The sequence below is a fragment of the Typopeltis vanoorti genome, chromosome 25 (assembly GCF_054136105.1).
Source record: "Typopeltis vanoorti isolate ZY-2024b chromosome 25, IOZ_Tvanoo_1.0, whole genome shotgun sequence".
Taxonomy (NCBI): Eukaryota; Metazoa; Arthropoda; class Arachnida; order Uropygi; family Thelyphonidae; genus Typopeltis; species Typopeltis vanoorti.
In genome coordinates this window covers 25,687,540-25,707,085 of record NC_143573.1, presented here as the reverse complement: position 1 = coordinate 25,707,085, position 19,546 = coordinate 25,687,540, and the positions used below count along the sequence as shown (strand labels likewise).

Sequence of the window (19,546 nt, the reverse complement as noted above, 5' to 3'; positions counted from 1 at the left end):
TTTCTTTTTTTTTAATTTCCAAATACAAATTTTTCTCTTCTAACAAAACCAAACCGTAGCATTTGCGACTACGAATAAAATGACAGTGATTATCAGCAATTATTAAACCAGGAAGTCGAAAGATTGTTTTGAATTAATCGGAAATTATATTCCAATAAAAGAAACAAAGATATTGGCCGAAGCAATTTGCTAGAAACGTGCGCTTGGTATACATCCTAGAAGGGAAGAGAGAACTCGTGCAGAAAATATCAATGAAGAGAATACCAATACCTATTTTGTTGTTCTTGAATAATATTTACTACGCAGAAAAATAACTGCCATATCGCAAACCTACTCAGTCTGGTGGAAGACAAGTTCGTGGATCAACGAAAGCTTGTTACGGAGGAGACGGTTTGTATTCGTAGTCATGTCGATATGTAGTATGTTTCCCGAGCGATTTCAAAGGGAACATTTTCCTTTAACATGAGGGGAAAATAAAATAATTTTTTTTGAAAGGGGGGGGGACGTTTGGCTTATCTGGTCAAATAAGAATAATGTAATAAGTATATTTGTTCTGTCTCTCATTACCTTCCTCGTCCCAACACACAAAAGTCGGCATCGTCAACTCAATAAAGAAATACATTTAATTATGAACGATTTAAAGGAGTTTTACCTCTAAAAACTTTAAACGCTTATTTCTCCATTTCAGTGAGTTCGCTCCAAATTTGTTGTCAATTTTTGAAATGCATTTTGAACACATTTTAAAATGCTGTTTTAACTTCAATAAAGACGCCACAATATTCATACTTTGGTCCATTCAAAAGTGACCTCAATGAGTTAGTTTTTTTTTTTTTTTTAATTATATAAACGTTGCAAGGCACTAAACGAGGTAGTTGAATAAGGGTGTGTCTTCCATCATTACAATATCTGGCTTCTCAAAGTATTCAATGAGTAATAAGGGTACCCGGTAAATTCGTAACTTTCATGCCATTATAAAGGTTCTATTCGCAGGAACTTTTTTTTTTTTTGAAGCTGATTTCGATCTTTGGCACAGACGACTATTTTATTTCATTTATTATTTTTATTTGCGTAGGTTATGCAGACGGTGTGGTGTGGAATTCGTGGACGTGTGGAATGAGTTTGAAGGGCGAAAGGACTTATACAAGATGGATGGCCTGCATTTGAATGGACTTGGTGTGCGGAGACTGGAAAGAGTGTTGCTGAATGAAGTGAAAATGGATGTGCAAAACCAGGGAAACTAGAACTACCAAGGAGGGGGGGGGGAATGGATATGCAGACATCAGTGAGACAGATGAGTGTAAGAATGTATATAATGTACCCGAGCCAGCACTGAGGACAAAAAATGGGAATGGGGCATTTAGAATAACGCATCAATATAGGGGTGGGACTAAGGGATCACTGCATTTCATGTATACTAATGCCAGGAGTATTAGGAACAAGAAGGAAGAATTTTTGGCCTTGATTGGCTCTTCCTGGCCACAGGTTATTGGCATTAGTGAAACATGGCTGACGGAAGAAGATATAGTTAGTGGGATAGAATGTGTAGGTTATAGTGTGTTTAGGAGGGACAGAGAGAATAAAATGGGGGGAGGGGTATTATTGATGATAGCTGATGAACTGCAGCCAAGGAGAATTGAAGTTGTATCGCAGGATAGTGAAAGGAGCTCATTTGAGGCTATTTGGTGTGAGATTGAGACTGGCAGAATAAAATATACAGTTGGGTGCAGCTATAGACCAGGTGATGGAATAGATGGTGGAGATGGTATGCATAAACAAATTGATGAAATGAGTGGAAGGAGGGTAATTATTATGGGGGATTTCAACTATGGTAACATTGATTGGAATTAGGAGAGGACACATGTGAGGAAAAGGATTTTATTCAATTATTAAGGGATAACTATCTGAGACAGCATGTAATTGAAAATACTAGGGGTGTGAGAGTGCTTGACCTGGTAATAGCCTCTGAGAATTTGACTGTAATGAATATGACCATGTTGCCACCTATTGGTGAGGGTAATCATAAGGTCTTGACCTGTCAGGTGGCTAAAGGAGTGGAATTTTCGATTAAGACAGGGTATATGTGGAATTACCGTGCTGGCAAGTATGACAAGCTTAGGAGGTTGTTTGGATCAGTGCCATGGCATGTACAACTGCAAGGGCTGGACGTCGATAGAGCATGGGAAGTGGTCAAGGAGCATTTACAGGAGGTTATGGCTGATTGTATACCTAGGGTCCGAATAGTAAAACAAGTAGGGGTTAAATGGATGAATAACACCATTAAGCTTGAGCTGCAAAAAAAGAAACAACTGTGGAGGGAATTTAAAGAAAGAGGTGACCTGCAGGCACACGAACGGTATAAAGTGCAGGCCAGAAAGGTAACGAGTGTGGTAAAAAAAGCAAAAGCGGATTATGTAAGGAAACTAGCTTTGCAAGCAAAAGAGAATCCCAAACAGTTCTTTCAATATGCTGCAAGCAAGAAAAAAACTGTACACGGCAAAATGATTTTAAGAAATGACGATGGTAAGGAGGTCACTGAATCAGTCGATATAGTGGAGTTACTGAGTGCGCACTTTGCAAAAGCATATCATCCAGGTGGTGACATTGAAAAAATGAAGGAACCATTAGTTTATACGGGAATAGTGATGAATGAAGTGGAGGTGAATAGTCTATTACAGAACCTTAATGTGAACACATCTGTGGGATTGGATGGTATACCGGCACGGGTCTTGCGTGAAGCGGCTAAGGAATTATCAGTGCCCTTGACCATGTTGTTTAATCTGAGTCTCAGGTCTGATTTAGTCCCGAAGGTGTGGAAAGAGGGGAAAATAGTTTCACTGCATAAAGGAGGATCCAAGACTACGGTTGCAAATTACCGACCGATCAGCATATCAGGAGTCGTTGTCAAGGTCTTGGAAAAAGTAGTCAAGGGAAAAATACAGGAATGGATTGATGAAAACGAGATACTGTACAGGGGACAGAATGGCTTTGTGAAGGGTAGATCATGCTTCAGTAACTTGCTCAAGTTTAATAACAAGATGACGGCTGAACTGGATAAGGGAAATGGGTTTACAGTGATACTGCTGGTCCTGGCAAAGGCGTTTGACAGGATACCACATGGAATACTAATCCGTAAACTACAACATATGGGAATGGATATATGGTTGGTGAGATGGATAGGTGGTTGGTTGATGGAGAGATATCAAAAAGTAGTTTATTCAGTGACTAGTGGTGTGCCGCAGGGTTCTGTACTTGGACCACTGCTGTTTAATCTGTTCATTAACGATATAGGGAAGGATCTAAGTGGAACAATTCATTTGTTCGCTGATGATGAAAAGTTGGGTAGGGCAATAATCAATGCAGAAGATGTCAAAGTCTTGCAGGATGACTTAGATAGATTGGAGTTCTGGGCTAAGGAGAATGGATGTCAATTTAATGTGATAAAATGTAAGATTATGCATTTTGGGGTGAAAAGATTAGCAGCAGTATAACACACTGGTGGAACTGTACTCCAAAAGATTGATGGGGCCAGGGACTTGGGAGTGTTGGTGGATAGGGAGATGAAGTTTAGGGGGCACATTGCAAAAGTAGCTAAATCAGCTCATCAACTCACTTGGTTGATGAAAAATACCTTGACGAGCAGAGACAAGCAAGTTATTGTACCTCTGTATCGAGCCTTGATAAGACCTCATCTCGACTACTGTGCCCAGATTTGGTCACCTCGGTTCCTTCTTGATGGAGAGGAGGTGGAGAGGATCCAGAGGCGAGTGACTAAGATGATAACAGGTCTATGGAATGAACCATATGAGAACAGGTTGAAGATTTGTGGGTTGCAGAAACTAGTTGATAGGCGGAGGAGGGAAGATATGATTGAGACATTCAAATTGCTAAAGGGATTCGATAGGATTAATTCAGAAGATATTTTTGAGATCAGGACTGGTGGTGGGAGAACTAGGGGACACCTATGGAAGCTGGGCAAGAGTGTGGTTAGCAGGGGTGTTAGAGCTGGGTTCTTTACTTTTAGAGTGGTAAATGAGTGGAATAAGCTGCCAGAGTCTGTTGTGGGTGCTATGACGGTTAACGAGTTCAAGGCAAGGTATGATAGATACTGTGAGAATGTAATCGCATAGTTGTGTGGACATGATGTTTAGGGCCTCCCTCGATGAGTCTAAGGACTCCTGGAGTCTCCCGAAATAATAATAATAATAATAATATTTTCAGAAGAAACTCTGGTTTTTTAACTGGCAAGCAACTCAACGCGGAACACATACGCGTATACAAAAATAAATGCAATTATAATTAGGAATAATGCCTGTTCCCAGCACGCTAGAAATCCACAGTGAACTGTAGCGATGATGATGAAAGGTGGAGATCATCTCAACCTCTTTCCAAAGATTTGTGACTAAAATAGTCTCGCTGGATCCAATGAAATAATGCAAAGACATTAGAGCATTTTTGGGTCTTCTCAATTCGTGCAGTTTGCTGAAGAGGAGTAGTTTTCAGTTGCATTGTGGCGGGTCTGCTACAGTGAGACACAAGTTTACACTCACTTCTACCTTTAAACTGTTTGTGCACTCACATACATGAAAAAAAGAAAAAATTGACTACACTACACGTTGTAGTCTTGAAATTTGAGTGCATGATTACGTACCTCCTCCTTAAAGCAATTGGATTAATAAATATACTCCGTAAAGTAATTGGAAGACCATCGGTACGTTGAGCCCTTCGATTGAAAAAGGCCAAAGTTCGATTCTTGTCGTGACGAGAGGAATATCCGTCTTTTTTTTCAATTGAAGGTGAGTTAGCTGATCTCGTACGGCGGTAGCAGATTTTTTTCTCCAGGAAATTCGGGTTTTTCGTCCCTCATACAAACAAATCGGCCTTGAGAACACACAATTTACATAAATGTATACTATTGGTGGTGGTGGACAGTAGATGGCGTTGGTGTAGATGATAATGGTATTGGCAGTCCAGTGTAGTTGGTAGATTAAGTGGTAGAGACGGAGGGTTTTAGAATAGATGTCCTCCTTTGATGAGTCTTTGGACTCCTTGGAGGTGTCACGAAATAATAATAATAATTAAAACTCACTTTGAAAGCGTTATCACTTTCGTTCTCATTTTTCAGAACCGCTGATAATCTGAATTTCTGATTGAACAAAAGGTTGATGATTTCTTCATCACTAGAGTGCGATTGGCTTTGTTCATTCTGACAGAATTGCAAACATTCGTTCAGATTGTAATCGTTAATATTTTCACATGCAGTAAAGGTCATTTCGTCCTGCGTGCAATGAGGTCTTCGTGAGTTTCCATGTAAATGTTGCTTTGAGTTATCTGGTTTTATTTATACCTCCTGTTGTTGTTATTATTATTATTATTATTTGACAAACTGTACTTCCCACAGCAATTTCTTAATCCATCTTCTTATTCCCCATCCGAAAGCTTAGATATCATCCTGGTTGCGTGCTTCTGCAATTTCTCCATGAAAAGGAAGAATAATCTCCTTACTTGGTTAAAGTTGCAAGTAAATTTAACAAACAAGAAACAAAACAAGTTGTGCGATGTACATAATGGTGAAAGCAACTAGTAAAATAACATAACGATACATCATTTCGATCTCCCCCCTCAAAATATATTAAAAAAAAAAACATTGGAAGGAGTCTCTAATGAAATACGATTTCAGTAGTTGGTGTGTGGAGGGAGGCAATTACAAGTATACTTAAGAGTACTTTATTCTCAAAGATATATTTTTTTTTTAATCGCATTGAGAGCTTATTGTGAACTCACTTCATCGCCGCTCCAGATTTGTGGTCTGTGAACTGTGTCGCAACATAAACGAAACAGATTAGATTCTCTGAAAGCATTTATAAAATCGAAGCGAGCTCATGCACTCATGTAACCAGACACATGACGAACAATGCCCGGGGATTGTTGCTTCACGGCAATTTGCTCAGGAAGTAAATGGTGTCACCAGGATGAAGTGGAATGAATTTGATGCCATCATTCAGCATATTGTAGTCATGGATGACTACAATGTAAACAATATATAACGAGATCAGGAGAAAGTGAAGATATTAAAACAAAAAATGTTAATTACTTTATGAATTAGTGATTTTATTTACTAATTTGTTATTAAATACAATAAGCTGCTAATAGATTTTATATGCGTTTTTATTTCACGAAACTTCTAGTTTAGAAGATTGCTATTTGCTATTGGTTTTGAAGGAGATTATGAATAATTTCGTGAAAAAGAGAGGGGGGGGGATGTCTAAAAATCTGCCAAACACAGTTACGTAATTTATGGATGAGTCAATATATAATTACCATATGCATTAATTTATCAGCCAAAGCGTTTTGTCAGTTTTGTTGTTATTTTGATATGTAATTTATTTTGTTAATGAAGCAATGCACTCAAGCAAGTTACAAATGCAAACACAATCATCATACAATCAACCGTTAAACGTTTATACAAGAGCGGGCAAGATAGTGTAAGATAACGAAAAGCTTATCAAATATATTTACAAACTACACTGAACAAATTGGCACTAATTAACTTCATATGTTTCCAAAAAAATATAAAATAATCATTAACTTCTAATTCGATACCAATAATAGAATAAACTAAGTAAATCGTTTACTCAGAAAAAAACAAGCCTCTCATTAAAAGTTTATATCTAAACTACTAAAAATGATTTTGTTTGGGACAATGCATTCCCCCGTATGACAAAACAGCAACTGCAAGATGAATGAACTTCTATTGCTATCTCAAAATAAAAGCAGAAGAACCATTATGAATACAGTACACCGTGGTTCAGAAAAATGTCTGCTGTCGACAGCTCTCAACCCTTCATTTGATCTCCAGCTTGTCGTCGTCAATAGTGGAAATAGAGTTTCGAAGCTGCGAGACACTCTTTGTCAGCGAAGCAGTGAGTGTCTTCCTTTTGTTAGTATTGCAAAACTGATAAAAGACTTGTTCGTAGTTACCTTGGGAACAGATGCATTCAAAAGACTTGGATGACGCAGTAAAAATGCCTCTGCAGGGAGATCGATCCTATTGAAGTATGCTTAAAGATTGTCAGTAAAAGAAACTGCTGGATCTCTAGTGACACTCAAACCAAATACATCAGAAACAACACAAAAATAAATAAATATTGCAAGCACAAAAATAAGTAAATATTGATTTTAAATAATGTCAGCGATGAATAAAAATATGATATGACTACGATATCGGATTATTTTGATAGATGCTAAGCTGTTTCGTCTCCATTTCCCTTTATTCTTACACTTTAACTGGATTAAATAACCAAATAAGTTCGTTACCCAAGGATGAAACTTAAAAAATAAATTCAGATTACACCCTTACTCGATCTGTTACCTGAAGTGGAAAACCAGCTGTACCTTATCCAAAGTTTAATCATTAAAATCACGAAACAATTCGGATTAAATAATTATCAAACTAATTACGAAATTCCTTTAATCGAAACAAATGGGAAGTTTTGCAAGCAGTTTGCAATGAATCCTTTCAAAAGAATAGTCTAGCCTTTAAATAGAATAATTATCATTTATTATTTTATTTTTATTTATTTATTTTTATTCATTTATATTTATTTTACTATTTTGTTTATATATTTATTTTACTTTGCATAATTAGCATTGATCAAATGGCTTCACAAAATTCAAGTCCACCCAATGTTGCTGGAAGATTCTGTCACTAATTTATTGAAAAACTTAACAGGAACTAAAAAGAGAATTAACACTACTAAGAAAATGTAAAACTGCAATAAATTCTTTCACTTACTCTTTTTGTTTCTTTCAGATTGATGGTATCATGTATAGAACGGAAGTTATAAACATTTAAAACTGCACAAGGATCCGTGTGTATACACAGGATTGATCAAATTGATCACCCTGTATGAAGAATAAGATGCACGGAATGCATTTGTGGGCTTGGATGGCCGAGTGATTAGCATGTCCATTTTCAAACAACAAACCTGTGGGCTCCTATCTCACCGTGATGGATGTTTTGTGAATATTTTAAGTGACAAGTGAATTTCATTACCCAATGTGAGACCACCGTTAATTGAAGCCCGAAGTGTCGTAAAAAGTTCTGTGTTAGGTATCTAGAGTAGGGTTTCAGGATTGTCAAATCTATTAGTCCACCTAATAGAATTATATGATCGGGAGTCACAAAAATTCACCCTTAAAAAAATCAAATCTTCCAAATACTTAAAAACAACAACTAATTTCTCACTATATAAAAACTCGATACTTCAGTGAAATTCATCATTACTGACAATGATGAATATCATTGCAGAATGAATTTCCAAATTCTCGAGTAAATGAACATCAAGTTCTTTCCTTAGTTAACATCGTCATCACTCGTGTTTTAATTTCTCTAAATGCTAATTTAGAGCATCCGAAGAGCATTCGTTTCGATGAAGCCTATTGGTTGGAAAGACGTGGGCTCGAATCTCATCTAAGACGGTAAGAACCTTCATAAAGGCTTTTCAATTAAAGATGAGTTAGCCGGTCTCATAAGTAGGTGGGGAGAAGTTTTCTTCCAAGACAATCGGTTTTTCATCAAGCAACAGGCAAACCCTTTAGAAGAATGCAATTTAGGCCTAAGACTTCACCTTATCCTAAGCTTATCGTTTTGGGTAGGTGGTGGATCTTAATGGCTTGCAATTGCCACTGATTATTATTTATTATTATTAATTGTTAACTTATCCTTTTATTTTAAAGATAGCAAATGCATGTCAAATTAGCTTATCTAGCAATGATGACGATGCTTTTACAATCCTTCATGAGCTAACATGTTTTATAAATTTCCTTTGCTGATTACAGATGACGCCATCTGATGGATTAAATAGCATTTAACAAATGTTGTCATTCATCAAAATGCTATTGAACTGTTCCTACCCCATTAAGTATACTATAGTTGTAACATTCTCTTTCTCTCTCTCTCTCTCTCTCTCTCCAGAAATGATCCTCTTATCCCTAATTTTTCCCTACCTTCCCTATAGAATTTCCATATATTCCCTAATTTTGTGACGTGAACTAAAATTTTTACTTTATTTTAATCCTTTTACTTTTTTTTTTTTTATTTTTAGAGCGATTTATGCTACTACACCAAAGAAATTATCATTCTTCTGCTCTTGCTTCATTCCTTTATAAATCTGGAGAAATATCGTCATGTACTTTTTATACTGCTCTGATATCTGAGAATCCCAACTTTAGCAGGCAGTTCCACTAGATCTTCTTCTTCATCAATGAAAAAATAACAGAATCCTTTCGAAAATTCTCAAGCCTTTGCTTTTAGACTTTTGCTAGGAATTAAATTAGGTTTCGTATAAACATCAAGTAAACCATCTGCATTCTGGATTTATGTTTAGGCGATCGATTTGTTTAAATTGATCTTCCAGTATATGCGAAAATCATTTTCTCTTCCCCCCCCCTCCCAAAAAAAACCCCGTCTCTCTTAATGCAGTAATTCATACTTTGGTTTGGGAAAAACACTTTTCCTTTAATATACAGTACAGTATATCAAAGAACTGGTTCTGAATGCAAACCCCATCTACCGGCAGTACATTGTGGCTGATTCAGAAAAGATCCACAGAAATCATAGCAAAATAAATAAAATAAAATAATATATGTTAAAGATACCAAGCAATTTTATAAGCTAGGTTTTTTAATCCTTTTTCCCAAGTAAGCAAACAGACATCAAGTTTGCGGCTGCAAGTAGTGCAACACTAGGCAACTCGTGGTAAAGGTGGAGCAAGTTCTGATCACTTTCCTTAGAATTTTCCCCTAATGCAAAGCACATTTCCTTGCGGAGAATGTATGATGCTAGGCATTAAGGTAACCGTAATGGTCACTACCCATACCGGTTTCGACCTTTATTGAGGTCTCGTCAGTGGGAGCCAGACATCGGTATGGGTAGTGACGATTACCTTAATACATTTCCGCAAGGAAATGTGCTTTGCATCAGGGGAAAATGTAAGGAAAATGATCAGAGCTTGCTCCACCTTTACCACGAGTTACCTAGTGTTGCACTACGTGCAGCCGCAAACTTGACTTACTTGTCTGTTTGCTTACTTGGGAAAAAAGGGTTTTTTTAAGAAGAAGAAGAAATGTGCTTTGCATTAGGGGAAAATTCTAAAGAAAGTGATCAGAGCTTACTCCAACTTTGCAACGAGTTGCCTAGTGTTGCACTACTTGCAGCCGCAAACTTGACTTACTTGTCTGTTTACTTACTTGGGAAAAAGGATTAAAAAACCTACCTTATAAAACGCTTGGTATCTTTAACACACACACACACACACACACACACACACACACACACACACACACACACACACACACACACACACATATAAAAACATTTTAAATTATATTTAAAACAAGAAGAGTAAAATATTTCTGAATCTTATCTTCCCTTAAAATTTGTGAAGTATCCTCTTACCTAAAAGCGAAGGTCGTTTGTACATTGTGCTACAGATTATGCATTCCATCCAAAAACATTTGAAGTCAGAATATTCTCCGCTTCTTGTTGTATGTTAAATTTTATTTTTACGTGGGAATGCATATAGTTTTATTATTAAGTTTGTCACTAATCACAATCTAACCCGGAAAAAAGCATCAATCATCAGAATATCAGCTCGATCATCTAATGTTCAATAAAGTCATGAGTTTTATGCAGCCCAGTTCCTTATCAGTAAAGAATTTTGGAAGAAAAGTCTATGAAAGGAAAACGGGCACTTTATGCAGCCCAGTTCCCTATCAGTATTATTTAAATTGCTACGAGGTATAAAACAGTATAATATCGGTTGGTGCACTGACGAATACTTTTTTCACCATCATTTGTATCACAGCTAGTTCAAAGGCTTACGAGCAGTGATAGAGTAATGATCAAAACTCACGCCATGATTGCATTGCATGTGAAAAATGGGATTAAGTCTTCCTCGTTCCGGTGTAATTGCGAAAGCTCATTCACTGTGGGAAGCTAAAAATGTGCACAGTGAAGAATGTAAGAACAGCTACTCTCCTAAATACTCACGATTTCCTGTATCTACACAGGGTTAAGTGCTTTTGTGTGATTCTCAGCCAACAACGTGTTGCATTTCCATTCCTTGCACAGTATCTCAAGGCCAGCGACATTCAAGGCCGCCTTCAATAAAATCGCATCGTACTCGCGTCGTTTATCACACAGCATATGATTTTTAAATCGTCTGCTAAATTAAAATTTAGGTTCCTCGACTGAAGTGTATTTCCCAATTAAACACCATGTGCAAAAATCAGAAATCAATACTAAAAACGTAGTCAAAGTAGAAGTACGTGTTTCTCCTTTTAATCTCTCTCTTTATTAAATTATAAATATAGATTAAATGTGTGCTAAAATCAGTTTATTTATACTTAAGACAAATTTGTAAAAATTATATTTACGCCACATATAATTTAACGTCCAACGTCCAGTTACAGATTTGCAATTTCAGTTAATTTGCATTTTTGTTATATTATACTCTTTCAATGGCCGTGCAAGTTCCAATATTATACATCAGTGGGCGGATCTGAGGCAAATACCAGAAAGAAAACGATGATAATTTCTATTTTTTGTGCAGTTTAAAAACGAGTTATGACACACTGCATAAAATGAAGCCAACATTGCGTGGGTCAACTGTAAGCTGTGCCAAGACCACCGATACACGTACCCCGTTGTTGTTCTTTATCGTCTCGCAGCGTCTACATGATGCGTAGCGGTGCTGCTTGCAGGGTTGGCGATGATCGACCTGCGCGATGTACAGCTACTGTACACCGGCTGCGACGTATGCAGTAGTTGCGGCAGTTAGCTTACTAGAAGTGCTGATGACCTGACAGCACACGGAACTCAAAAATGCCAGATTGTTTCGCTTTCTACATAACATAACACACACAGTGTTAAGTGCACATATTGTCTTGTAAAGAGAGAGAGAGAGAGATAATCATCTTTTAACTTCGGTATTTGACAAATACATCATCAGTGGTATTGATTTCCTTCTAATGGCTGCGATCCCAGATTCCAGGCAGCTGGAATCCAGGATTGCGTTTATACTGCGCCTGTTTGTGTGTGTGTCTCTCTCTCTCTCTCTCTCTCACACACACACACACACACACACACACACACACACACACACACACACACACACACACACACACACACACACACACACACACACACACACACACACACACACACACAGAGATGGAGATGGAAGAGAGGTATTTAATAGTTGTGAGCTATCCTTAAGACACGGATGACAGTCTTGAATATTTTATAAATACGAATAAGAAATTTGGATATATATAAACAAACACGAAACATTTAAACTTGTATAAATAATTACGTACAATATGATCAAATTTTACCGACACCTGGTGGTAATAATACAATTATAACGGAAGATAAGAAACACCAGCCGAGAAGAAGACTGTTGATTAACAGTAGTTGTGTAAGATCAAGCGAAGAGAATGCAATTTCTAGAGCCAAAAGTCATTTCACTTGCATTAAATGACGTCATCCTTTTATGTCAACAAATTACACACGTGATCTGAATTTTAATACGTTTATGCGGCTGTACTGACACATAAAAACAATGCATACCAAAAACTATTATTATATTCCATAATAATTGTATTACTACCACCAGGTGTCGGTAATATTTGATCGTATTGTACGAAATTATTATAACAATTTAATCTGACTGCTTAGATTATTTCTGTTTCTCCTTGGATCTATTCACAGCTGCAGAAAACAACTTTAAATAGTACGAAGACAATAAACTGTTTCTTTTCGTGATAAAAAATAGCACGAGTACCCGAAATGATGCTGTTAATAACTTCAAATAAAAATGCAACTCAACGCTTTCAAGTGTGCATTAGATAATAAACTTTAAACACTTGTTTCTGTTTCCAAGGAGGAAAAAAAACTGTCATTAATATCTGAGTAGTTAAAAGGCAATCAACGTATAGATAATTTTATCCTTTCCTTAATAAATTTCAATGCCAAATGTTACATTCATATAACGGAGATTTATTAGCTGTAAAAACGATATATTATGGTTTTAAACTAAAGAAAAAAATTGATTTTATATATAGACGTAATAAAACTATTTATATATACTATTTTTCCTTGAGTCCACTCTGGCCGTCTACAGAAGAGGCAATAATAGCTACCGAGCATCACAAGTAGAGAAATACTAATTTCAGTCTTTTTTTTTTTTTTCTAATCCAAGAACACATCTTTGGAGATACAAAGGAAAAAAGCAAAAGGCAGGTACTATGATGCGCACGTATCATAATAGCTGTCACTATCATTCTGCAAGTCATTCTTGTTGCTTTGTACCATCTTTAAATGATGTCACTCTGAAGGGAGAGGACACCATTTACCTTGAACGATATGACATTACAAAATTCGAAGAATTTTTCTTAGAAATATGCTGAGTGTTTCAGATCCAAAACGTAGCTTCAGATGTAGCTGACATATTTTGAAAACCTTAAAGAAAATTATAGCCGCTCTTATACGAAGGTAGCAATTTTTCATCCCTCAAAACAAGAAAACCGACCAGAAGAATTCAAAATTTACAGACATAACACACTGGCCTCACACACCCTTATTTTCTTCGGCTGTAATTCCAAATAACGACAACTTAAAAAATATTTTTTTTTTGAAAAAATCAAAAAACTTGAGTGAATTGGGACTGCTAAAACTTGCTCGTGTTGTTGTGTTTTGATAGAGAAGTATTGTCAATAACAGAAGGACAGGAACAGAGAGAGAGAGAGAGAGAGAGAGATCCCCAACATTTTGAGTCTATGTAAAAAAAAAAAAAAAACGTTTTGGGCAAATGTTACCGCAACAAATTAGTTTCCACTGTTATATTTAATATAGCAATTTCCATTGTCATAGCAACAAATGTAGATTGCACAATGTTGTCTGATTGCCTGGTTGGTTGAGTGGAGAACTCATTCGTTTTTCCAATTAACAGGCTGTCGGTTTGAATCCATCAGTGGGCATTATTTAGAGACTTGCTTATTAAAAACCCGAAGTGGCTAACGTCTGATCCAGAGAAGACAAACTGGATTGTCTAATCTTAGCCAACTCACGACTAAATGCACGATAGTTCAACATTTCACATCAAGGCACATAGAAAAAAAGGACATGTATAGACATCCTCATACTGTGTGCATTAAAGAGCTATTTTATTTCGTTGAATTTAATTAGATAGAGAATTTTAAGTGTGCGCGATAGTTGGCAGAAAAGTTAAAGTATAACGTGAGGAAAGATGTAATAAGTGAATTCCAAAGATTACATGGAATCATCCTTTGGTTTCTGCTGAGTGTGCCTTGTGAGTGGATAACCATCGTAGATTCTTTGATGTTGCGGGCATTGAAGTTGTCCTCTATGCTCCATGCCTTACTTAAAATGTAAGGCATGGAGCTCTTGTCCTGTTCAATATTATGCTAAGTATGGGAGATGTGGAAAGATATGCCAGAGCTGTCTTCTCTGTTGTTATTCACGTCTCCAATATGTTCATTTTTTGTCGTATTTCCAAACTTATATCATGAAATTTTAAGTGATTGGCGATTTTGAGAGAAAGTCTACCAATATAAAGGATGGAAACCGAGGTTCTGTAGAGCGAATGTTGGGAATTTGTTGTGGAGGAGCAGTAGAGAATAGTATTCTTTGTACTATTTTCTTAAAACATCCATTGCCCAAGAGCAGTTGGAGTGGAGATTGTAATTATTCTTTCATTTTTCCGTTATCTTGTAATAGAGATAGCGCTTTTCTTAAGTGTATGTATAATAAATTTTACATACTCATAGTGAACAGGGTTGATGAGGAAGTAAAAAGAAAGGTAAGTAAACTAGAACAATTAAAATGCAAGAAAGCCAAACTTTTGAATGATCTTGCATTTCTAAAAAGATGTAGGAACAATAACATTCTCGATCTTTTAATATTTCAAAGAACATTTCCATTCTAGAAGAGCTAAACAGATCGATCAAAAAGTGTCGTTTGCCTTGTTACATGAGAGAATGCAATCCACAAGCTATGCACTGAACCAAGTTGATTTGTCGTGTCGTGCATTTGCGCAATATTCTATCAAACTGCACAGATACCAACCTAGATGGTCTTTGTTAGATCATATAATCCACTCTTATTACAATAGCATTTTCCTAACCTCCAGCAAACAGACAAATAAGAAAAAAAACATTAATGCCCTTTACGAAAAAAAAGTTCGTCCTGAAAGTCACTCTACTGATGAAAAAGTGCTAATAAACATTTCTAATCATAATGTAACATTAGAGAAAGCTAGCATTTTAAAGAAAGGCTTCAACTTTGCTGTCACTCCAGATATACAGTCAAAACAAGATATTATTTAAACTGCAATCTGACTAGTAATACACAGTATTATTATTATTATTATTATTATTATTATTATTATTATTACGTGACACCTCCAAGGAGTCCAAGGACTCATCGAGGGAGGGCACCTACTCTACAACTCTCCGTTCTCCACCATTTAATCCACCAACTACTCATAACCACTACTAAGATTTCATCGTTACTCTCAGATACCTCCACTTATACGACATTAGATTATGACCCTACTTGGACAAATTATGAGGAGACCAATAACCTTTTACGCAACATACAGATATTAATTAAATAAAGATTGAAATCTATGTACCCGCTTAACTCCATGACTATATGTCACGCTGAAGGTTCACAAGACTGATATTCCTTTTCTTCCTATCGTAGATAGTATTACTTCGCTTACTTATCTGTTATCAAAACATCTGGATAATCTTCTAAAGGAGCATATTAGACATACGGACTCCCTCATCAAAAAACTCGCAACACTTTGTACAAAAATTAGGAGAAATTTCCATCTCACCATCGGATATTCTAGCAAGTCTAAATATTGTATCCTTCTTCACCAATGTTCCTGTGGACCAAGTTATGGCACTTATGGATGAATCTCTCTCTCTCTCTCTCTCTCTATGGATGACTCTCTCTCTCCACATCTCTCAACTATTTACGCATTGTCTCCAGACAAATTATTTCAGATAAAATGGGAAAATTTACAAGCAGTTATCTGGCCTTACAATGAGGTCCTCCGTCTCCTCTATGTGCTGACTTATTCGTGGAAAACTGAAAATTTTCTCAAAACTATAAATCAAAAGCCTTTACTTTGGTGGAGATACGTAGATGACGTATTTATTATCTGAAAATAGAGTGCTGCTGAGGGGCGCAATTTTCTTTCCTCCATAAAATGAAATTCACTTTAGAACTAGAAAATGAAGAAAAATTATCTTTCCTATGTTTTAATTTTAAAAAAGAAAGAAAGAAAGAAAAGAAGAAGGAGGAGACCTCTCTCTCTCTCTCATTCTCTCTCTCTCTTTTAGAGTATACCGTAAGCCCCTCATAATGGTCGTTACTTACATTCCTCCTCATTGCTCCATATATCAGAAAAAATAGGTAATATACACATACTCAAGAAAAGGGCAATCTCTATTACAAGGGATGGATTAAAAATGAAAGAAGAATTACAGTCTCTACTTTGGAAATTGCAAAAGTTTCCAGGAGCTGTGGATCTCCTGTGATCCATCTGCTTGGAGGTTTGAACTAGTGGATGGTTTGAGGACTGGAGTCCTGTTTCGCAAACGTTTCTGTGTCGATCGGATGTCTGCACAAAGCACGGCGTCATGGTGACTTAGAACGAGCTCAGAGTTACTAGGTTGACTAACGAGAAGCGAACCTGCCCAGGGTGGAAACGCAACGGGCAAAAGCTTCCGCAGCATGCAGCAGTGGGATCGCGTCTGTGAATAGGCGTTGAGTAACGGCCAGCTCAATAAAATCGGACCCAATTCTTTTATTGATGGTATTGGATTGCAGGAAATTGATGAGGCTAGGGATTTGGGAATAATGATGGACAAAGAGTTGAAGTTCAGAGGTCATATTGCAAAAATTGGTAAAATAACTCAAAGGAATACTTGGATGTTAACACGACAACAGTAAAGATACCTCATTTTGACTATTGCGTATAGATTTGGTCACCTGAGTTTCTTAGGGACCATGAGGTGGTAGAGGATTCAAAGACGAATGACCAAGATGGTGGCAGGTCTGTGGAATACTCCCTACGAGGATAGGTTGAAGGTTTGTGGGTTAAAGTTTAGTTGATAGGCAGAAAATAGAGGGCATGATAGAAACCCTTCATATATTAAAGGATTTTTATAACGTTGATGCAAGTGAAAATTTTCAATATATGACAAATAGAGAACTAGCGGTCATCTGTAGAAATTATGTAAGAGTGTGGATAGTTGGGGTGTGCGGACCAGATTTTTTGCATGGAAAGTGGTAAATGAGTGGAATGGATTGCCAGAATTACTTGTGAGTTCTCTGATAGTGAATGAGTTTAAGGTAAGGTATGAGAGGTTTTGTGTGTATAATAGCTAGTCTGGTCTCCCACACTGAGTCTCCCGACTCTACGGAGGTACCGTATGATAATAATAATAATAATAATAATAATGATAATAATAATAATAAATAAATAAATAAAGTTATTCCAATAGTTATCGGCGCACTTTCAAAGAAGCTGTCCAAAAATTTACAGCAATTAAAAATCAATGAAGCGACCCCCATATGACCTACAAAAAACAGCATTTCTTGGAACAGTCCATATTTTACGACGCTACCTGACAGACTATTCTTAGATTCTTGGGTAGAATCTGAATTGTTCTGTATCACCAGTTAAATTGCTATTTAAATAATGTTGTTTAAATCTAGTTTTGACTGTGTACCAATCATGTGAATAAATAATAATAATAACTGGTGAGCAATGGATATTCTAAGAAAATGGTACAAAGATTATTATTCTCTATTCCTGCTTCACAACAAATTCCCGATATTCGCTACAGAACCTCAATTTCGATCCCTTATATTGGTAGACTTTCTCTCAAAATCACCAATCGCCTAAAATCTCACGGCTTTCAAACCCATTGTGAGTAGACGAACTTTATTACGTAAGGATCACAACTCTTTCCACAAACATCCTGGAATTTACTGAGCTCTATTTATGAGCTCTATTTAATGAGCTCTATGCCTTACATAGAGGTCAACTTCAATGCCCGCAACATCAACGAATCTACGATGGTTATCCACTCACAAGGCACACTCAGCAGAAAACAAGGGATGATTCCATGTAATCTTTGGAATTTGTTTATCAGATCTTTCCTCACGTCAGACTTGAACTTTCTGCCAACTATCACAATGACTGACCAGTGTGCCACTTTCTACGTTTACTGTTCACTTTTGTGTAACGGTTCCTACACGTCTGTACCATTTATTGTATTATTTTTTATGTTCTTCTTAAACCCAGAAGTCACAAGTATATGTGGCGAAACTTGTCGGTATAATCATCGGTTATATTACGATCTAATAAAACCCAATGTCAGTTTTTAAAAATCACATTTGTTTTTTGGTCGAAAAGTCTATATACACATTATACCAGTCATCATTTCCCTCCAACAAAACGAAACAATTGTTATTTATTATCATTAAATGTGAATGGCGAAAAAAATATTATGCTACACGAGTGGCAATCTTCGGTCCGGTTTTGCACTATAACTGGAGGATCTATTGTGCTGACTAGCACAATCGCGTGTGTAATGTAAAGTAAGTTTTAAATAATCAATTACTTTCATGAATTTGTGTGTGTGTGTGTGTGTGTGTGTGTGTGTGTGTCATTGAATAGACATCATCACAAGCAAGTACAGTCGACTGTTCGTTTTGCAACAAACGTCTTTCCCAGATTTATTGCATGATCATTTTTATTGTATGTGTTTTGTCTCCATCTCTCTTTCTTTCTATCCATCCATCTATCTATCTCTCCTTCCCGAGGGTAAACAACAGCAAATATTTAGCGAGTATCGTGCTCTGAAACTTCCTAAGTTTGCACAGCGTTGATTAATGACGTTTCACCGCACGAGCTAGAGAAAGGAAGTTTTTTTTTTTTATTATTATTTGGCCGATATGAGAGATGATTAGCTGTCTGGGTGGCCCAGATTTAAGCAACAAGTTAATTATTTGTTTTTCAGCATCGCACACGTCTTAGTTGATAACGGATGTTGCAATCGTCGTTTTTATTGTCGTAAAGACAGGAAATCTGCGGAGTACGTGTGATGAAGCAGCAGCGAAACTGATTAATAATTTTACATGCTTAATTAGGAAAAACCACCTTAGCTGATAAGGAAATCGTCTCCTTCTTTCGAATTCACTTCTTCGCCCCCCCCCCCCCAGTCTAATAATCATTAGCCCTGACACGAACTGCTGTTAGACGCGTAATGAATCTCATTTACTCTCGTTCTCGCTCTGCATTTAATTAAGTAATTTTCTTGAGAGAATCGCTAAAACGCAGCAGCCATAACGTCAGTTACGCTGCGATCGATATTTTTTCCCCTTTCGGAGAGAAGGAATTCTTTTCAACTTGAACTGCTTTTAGATGAGAAGGACTGTTTT

General features: G+C 36.7%; 1 non-coding gene across 1 annotated transcript; it reads left to right on the top strand.

Moving 5' to 3' along the window:
* The first annotated feature begins 16,607 nt into the window (after nucleotides 1-16,607).
* LOC150092610 (signal recognition particle RNA) lies at nucleotides 16,608-16,902 on the top strand. The gene has a single exon (XR_016550549.1).
* Nucleotides 16,903-19,546: the final 2,644 nt, after the last annotated feature.